We start from the raw sequence: 6,370 nt of genomic DNA, 5'->3' as shown, positions 1-6,370 counted from the left end.
AATCTTATTAAAAGTCTGTTTTGTCTAAAGGTATTTACTAGTCCATTTTCTTTCGATGAGTGTTTGCTAGTCCAGCTTTTCTCAATTCTTTACTTTGCACTGCATTGTACTCTTAAGTTTTAGGTAAATCTCTTATAAACTGTGTGACAAGATGTCAAGTGTCATTTTGTCCTTGTCTGGAGATCGAGGCTAAGGCCCAGAGCTGAGCAGCCCACAATCTACCCCACAACTTACTTTTGTGTGGCCAGAAGGAGTTGGGACAGTCATTCACCTGCGGAGCTTTACTAGGAGGCCCCACCTGAGAGTGGGCATCTCGTCCTCACACACGTACATGTACAAAGAGGACAGGAGAGGAGGCAGTGCTTGGTCACCCTCCTCTTTCCACGTGAGAGCATTCACAGTGTCCTCTGTGGAGCCCAGGACTATGCTTGTCGCCCTTTCCAGGCTCCCTCTTCCATCACAGGGAAGAAGGGAAGTACTCTGGATACCGATCCCCCAAAGTTTGTGAGTACCCTTGCACATGGAAGTGGATGGCTTTTAACGCAGAGATTTCTGAAGGCTTAAAGACATCACAGGCAAAGGAGAGGCTACTCCCATCCTGCTCCAGCTCCCCTCGGACCCCAATGATGCAAGATAAGACCCAAGGAGCTTCCTTGACCTCCTGTAAAGGAGCATGTAGTGGAAGGGGACCTCTGAGGTGCCCACATGCCCACAGGCCACATAATGGAGGGTGACTCCTGGGAAGAGTAGGGGCAGACATTTCTTGATAGCCCTCGGGAAATGCTTCTCCCTGACAGGGGAAGTCAGGGTAAAGCTGAGGACTACGCCCAAGACCACCTCATGTCGCCCCTCCTGGAAACCATGGTACCCATAGACCTTCACAGTCCCAGGTGAAAAAAGCTGAACAAAGTTTCTATGGCAACACACAGGTGCACATCCTCCTTCACGTCCTTTATGAACCCTCCATGCTTTGGCCAAAGGTGAGGCTTTGTGAAGGCCTAAGTTAGAGTGAAGGAAGTGTGGGAAGACTAGATCCTGGGACTCCAGGACCACACCCCGAGCTGAAGGCAGGCTCTAAACCGCTGAGCCACCCAGGGATTCCCTGATCTCTATTTTTATCATAGAAGTGTCACTGGTCACTCTGATACCTTTTCCTTTCATGTCAATCTGTCTTTTTCTCCAGCTGCTTTTAGGATTTTCTTTTTGTTTTTGGTGGTTCTAGTTTCACCACGATGTTTCTACCTGTGGCTTTACCTTTGAGCTTGAGGATTGGCCTCTTGAGTTTGAGGATTTATGTCTTCCATCGTCTTGAAGCTCGTCAGCCTTTCTTTTATAAATTTATTTCCTCCTGAAGGAAATAAATTATCTCTTTCTAAATGAGAAAATATGATTAGATAGATCTATTGTGGGTGTTTTAATCTCTGCTCTTAAACATATCACATATGTTTTGTGTCTCCATCCATCATTTTCTCTTTCATGCTGGGTATTTTTCTCATCTGTAGCTCATTTTACTAATTCTTTGCAGCCCTGTTTAGGTCAGCTGTTTAACCCATCAACTGAGTTTTTAAAAGTTCAAGGACTATTTTATTTCCAGAAATTTTGTTGTTTTTTCAAATATTACTTTCTTTTCTTTCTTTTTTTTGAACCTTTTCTTTCTTTTTTATGATAGTCACAGAGAGAGAGAGAGAGAGAGAGAGAGAGAGAGAGGTGCAGAGACACAGGCAGAGGGAGAAGCAGGCTCCATGCACCAGGAGCCCGATGTGGGATTCGATCCCGGGTCTCCAGGATCGCACCCTGGGCCAAAGGCGGGCGCCAAACCACTGCGCCACCCAGGGATCCCAATATTACTTTCTTTTTAATAGTATCTTGATTTTTTCTTAAGGTTCGATTTTTTTTTCTATTTACCAGGCATTTCCCATGCCGCTTCTTCCACTTTCTGCCCTTTGTTAGTTTTATGTCTTATAAAACTATTCCTGTCTTATTCTATTTTGAATTCATGTATGAATTCAAGTTCTTGGATTGTGATCCTGCCTGTTTGTTGTATTCTCACTAATGGTGGACTATTTCCTTGTGGGTTTTGCAATATGTGATTGTGAGCTTATATTGAGCCAGGCTCACGGTCTGGATTGTGGGATAATTCCTCCTGTTTTGGGTTTCCTTCAGCCAGAAACCTCAAGTGCTATCATTGGTCCTTGTCCAGTTTTTATGGCAATTGATCTGCCCTGTGGGTAATGTAAATTTGAATCTCACCCACTGCAAGGTACAAGCTGTAGTTCTAGATTCTTTTTTTTTTTTTTTTGCAAAGGGCTTTTTTTTTTAATTTTTATTTATTTACTTATGATAGTCACAGAGAGAGAGAGAGGCAGAGACACAGGCAGAGGGAGAAGCAGGCTCCATGCATCGGGAGCCTGATATGGGATTCGATCCCGGGTCTCCAGGATCGCACCCTGGGCCAAAGGCAGGCGCCAAACCGCTGCGCCACCCAGGGATCCCTGTAGTTCTAGATTCTTAAGGAAGATATTGCCCCACCCATTACTATCACCCAGAGCCCAGCCTGAGGCATCAGCTTTTTGTTCTTTGTGGCAGCAGTGGAGTTCTTCTGCCACTCAGATCTTTAGGAATTTACCATTCAGCTACAAGGAATGCTGTTAGCTGACAGCTCCAGTTATTAATGCCTTCAGGAAATGCGTTGGCTTTCAAGCTTAGGCCACGTTGTACTTGGGCAGTCCCAGCCAGTGAGTGAGCAGGTGAGTTTTTAGGGCCTGGGCATTTCTGCTCAATACAGGATTCCTCGAATAGGAATTACTTGCTCTAGAATCCTTTGTTTGGTTTGGTGGAAGTTCATCAGAACCACAGCATGGGGATGCCTGGGTGGCTCAGCGGTTGATCCCAGTTGACACCCTGCCTTTGGCTTAGGGCATGATTGCAGTTCAGGGATTGAGTCCCACATCAGAATCCCTGTGAGGAGCCTGCTTCTCCCTCTGCCTATGTTTCTGCCTCTCTCTGTGTCTCTCGTGAATAAATAAATAAAATCTTAAAAAAAAAAAAAAAAAAAAAGAACCACAGCATGTTCTGTTCTTGCTGCCCAAACCTGCTTGCACTCCTCGTCCCTTTCATGGATGTTAGGTCTGTGCCCTGGTCAGAGATTTTGCCTGCAAAATCCTGCTTCTTCATGCCTTTACCTTTCATAGCATTATTTCCCCCTAAACCTCCTGCACTTTAAAGTGTGTCTCGACATCTGCTTCCTGAGGACCCAACTAAATATCATCTTTTAGTGTTGGGTGCATTTTTTCTAAACCATGTATTTTCTGAATATGAGGCCTTTGGGGGACTTTCTCTGGAGGAGGCATCAGCTCCAACTCTGAACTTCATGGGCCCAAGGCCTATATAACCTTCTTCTCCCAACCCTGTTAGATGCAACAGTCATTCACACGCTTATAATGTGGGTGTTGTTTTGTCTTCATTTCTGGTACACTAGGATTTCCCTTTATTCCATCCTAAGCTATTTAAAATTATGTTTATTATATCCCATCTGGAATTTCCAGATATTTCCATCAGGTTATACAACCCGCAATATTTGCATTTATTTCTTTTTGCCCTATTTTTGAAGACAAATTATTTAAGTGTATATGTTTAATGTCCAAATTGTGCTTTTAATATTTTTAAATAATCATGTGTAAATTGCACAATACTCAGGGTTCAAAGGAGCTTGACAATTATGTCAAATCAGGCACTTTGTTTATAGCTGTCAGGGAAGAAAGCCTGCCTTATGACTTGTGTAAGTGTACTGCCTCAGCTTTATACATACCCCTTTATTATTTTATTATTTTTAAAAATATTTTATTTATTTATTCATGAGAGACATGGGGGGGGGGGCGCGGGCAGAGACACAGGCAGAGGGAGAAGCAGGCTCCATGCAGGGAGCCTGATGTGGGACTCGATTCCAGGTCCCCAGGATCATGCCCCGAGCCAAAGGCAGATGCTCAACCTCTGAGCCACTCAGGTGTCCCTACATACCCCTTTATACACACTTCCAGGAACACATTATATGCAAAGTCGGGGAGCATCTAATCAGAAGACAGAAGAAGCCTGAGCAAGGGCACTTCAGTGCCATCTTCAGAGACACCAGGGACAGCTAGGTGATGCTGAGCCATGATCTGAGGGGTAAAGAGTGTACCAGGTGCATGGGGGTGTGGTGGGCATTGCATGTAGCAGAAACAGCATGTGCAGAGACATGGAATAGCATGGTGCTCAGGGAAGACAGGCAGTCCAGTTTAGGCAGGAGATGAAGATAGGGAGGAGTCAGCTATGCTGGACTAAAATTTGGATTTTCAGCAAGTAGGTGATGGGAGCTATTGAAGGATTTTAAGCCAGGGAGCAAGAGTGCTCCAATTTCCCTGTTAGAAAGGTCACCCTGGGTCAGTATGAGGGGTGGAATGGGGCAGGACGAGGTGGGAGTTACACCCTTGAGGCTCAGGAGGAACCTCAGAGGAGGAGGGGTTATCTTCCCAAGACTGAAGACATAATAGAGTAATAATAGTTAAAGGGGCCAGCACAGTCCTCAAAGGTCTTGATGCCATTGAAATGCTTAAGGCACAATTGATCCCTCTCATCTTAAGTCTGCCTGGGAGCAGGACAAAGATGTACCACTGCTACATAATGGAAAGTCAGAAGGTATGGGGGCCATCTCTGGAGGCATCAGGAATAGAATGAAGTTGTGGAAAGATGAAGAAAAGATGTCAGGAGTCGGGCAGCAGAGGGTGGCTGAGACGAAGGAATGGCTAGGCATGATGAACCTCAAATGTTATAACATGGGAGCATCCGCGGAGGATTTGGCCTGGCCTCAGACAGGAGGTGAGAAATGCCCTGGGACTTAGGGTAGTAAGCCAGACATGGCCCCCCAAAGCTGTCCACATCCTAATTTCTAGAATCTGTGAATATGGTACCCTACAAAGCAAAAGGCACTTTGCAAGTGGGATTAAATTAGGATCTTCAGATGAAGGGATTGTTCTGGGTTATCTAGGTGGGCCAAGAGTCGTTGCAAGATTATTTTAGAGAGAGAGGGAGGGAGGCAGGAGAGTCAAAGTCAGAAAAAGATGTGATGATAGAAGCAGAGGGTGGCAAAAAAAAAAAAGAAAAAAAAAAAAAAGAAAAGCAGAGGGTGGAGTGACTCGCACAGGAGAGGGCTGTGAACCAGGACGTGCAGGTGACCTCTACAAGCAGGAAAAGGCGACACAATGGATTCTCATCTGGACTCCAGGAGGAACACAGCCCTGCTGACACCTTGAGTTTAGCTCTGTAAGATTCATTTTGGACTTCTGACTTCTAGAAGCATAAAATGAATCTGTACTGGTTTAAGCCATAAAGTTTGTGGTCATGTGTTAGAGCAGCAAATGGACACTTGAAAGGACTGCAGTGCTTTGGCCTAAGCAGGCTGCTTCTGAGCGGTACCTCAGCCTGAGGTGCTTGCCTGGTCTCCTAACCACTGATAGGGTACTCCCCTTTCTGGATGTTGATACTGAACTCTACCCCCGCCCCCCAAACCCTGTCCTGCCCACGTTCTCTGTTTTGAGAGTGCACCCAAGCTAGAGCTTAGGAGTCGTCCACTGAGTGAACAACTAAATGGTTGGGAGCTTTGGTGTGATACATGGGGTTCCTGCCCACAGGGCATGTGGCAACACCTGGGCCTGGTGCTGGGGTAGATGTATGGTGAGCTGGGCAGACACCAGAAGTGTCCCTCGTTGATTTCCAAGGACTGGAGACAGGTCCAGTGGGCGGGGAGGGCGGTGGACAAGAGGCACACTTGAAAGGGGCCAGAGCTACTGGTAAGGAGTGACGCCATCCTCACAATGGCCCTGGATGAGGCCCACTTTTGCTCCTTCCCCATCTCCCACTCCCATGCCCTTGTGGCAGTTTGAGGCAGATTTTATTTTACATTTTCTGTAAAATAAATTTTACAGAATTTTACTGATCATTTTCTTAAAACGACAATGATCAAAATGAAAACGACTGAAAATATGAGCTAAAACATTAACAATTGTTAACTCTGGTTGACGGGAACATGGGTGTCAGCGCAACACAAACGCCACGGGCGGACTTCACTTCCGGACCAGGAACACAACCACCACAGGCACCGTCAGTCCTTTCTTCACCTCTGCCCAAGACAAGATGCAAAGAGAGAACATCCTGCATCTGCTTTTCTTTGATATTCTGCCATTTTCCCCCCAGGCCTAGCTTCATGCCCCGCATATCAAATTACATGAAGCCAAGTTACATAAACCATGATTATATCCTGAAGCAAAGTGACTGGATGTGTCACAGTTGTCCCTCCGCAGAGTCTAACTTCTCTGGATTCTTGCACTCGCAGCCC

The sequence above is a fragment of the Canis aureus genome, chromosome 15, assembly GCF_053574225.1.
Source record: "Canis aureus isolate CA01 chromosome 15, VMU_Caureus_v.1.0, whole genome shotgun sequence".
NCBI classification, from domain to species: Eukaryota; Metazoa; Chordata; class Mammalia; order Carnivora; family Canidae; genus Canis; species Canis aureus.
This window is presented reverse-complemented; position numbering follows the sequence as displayed.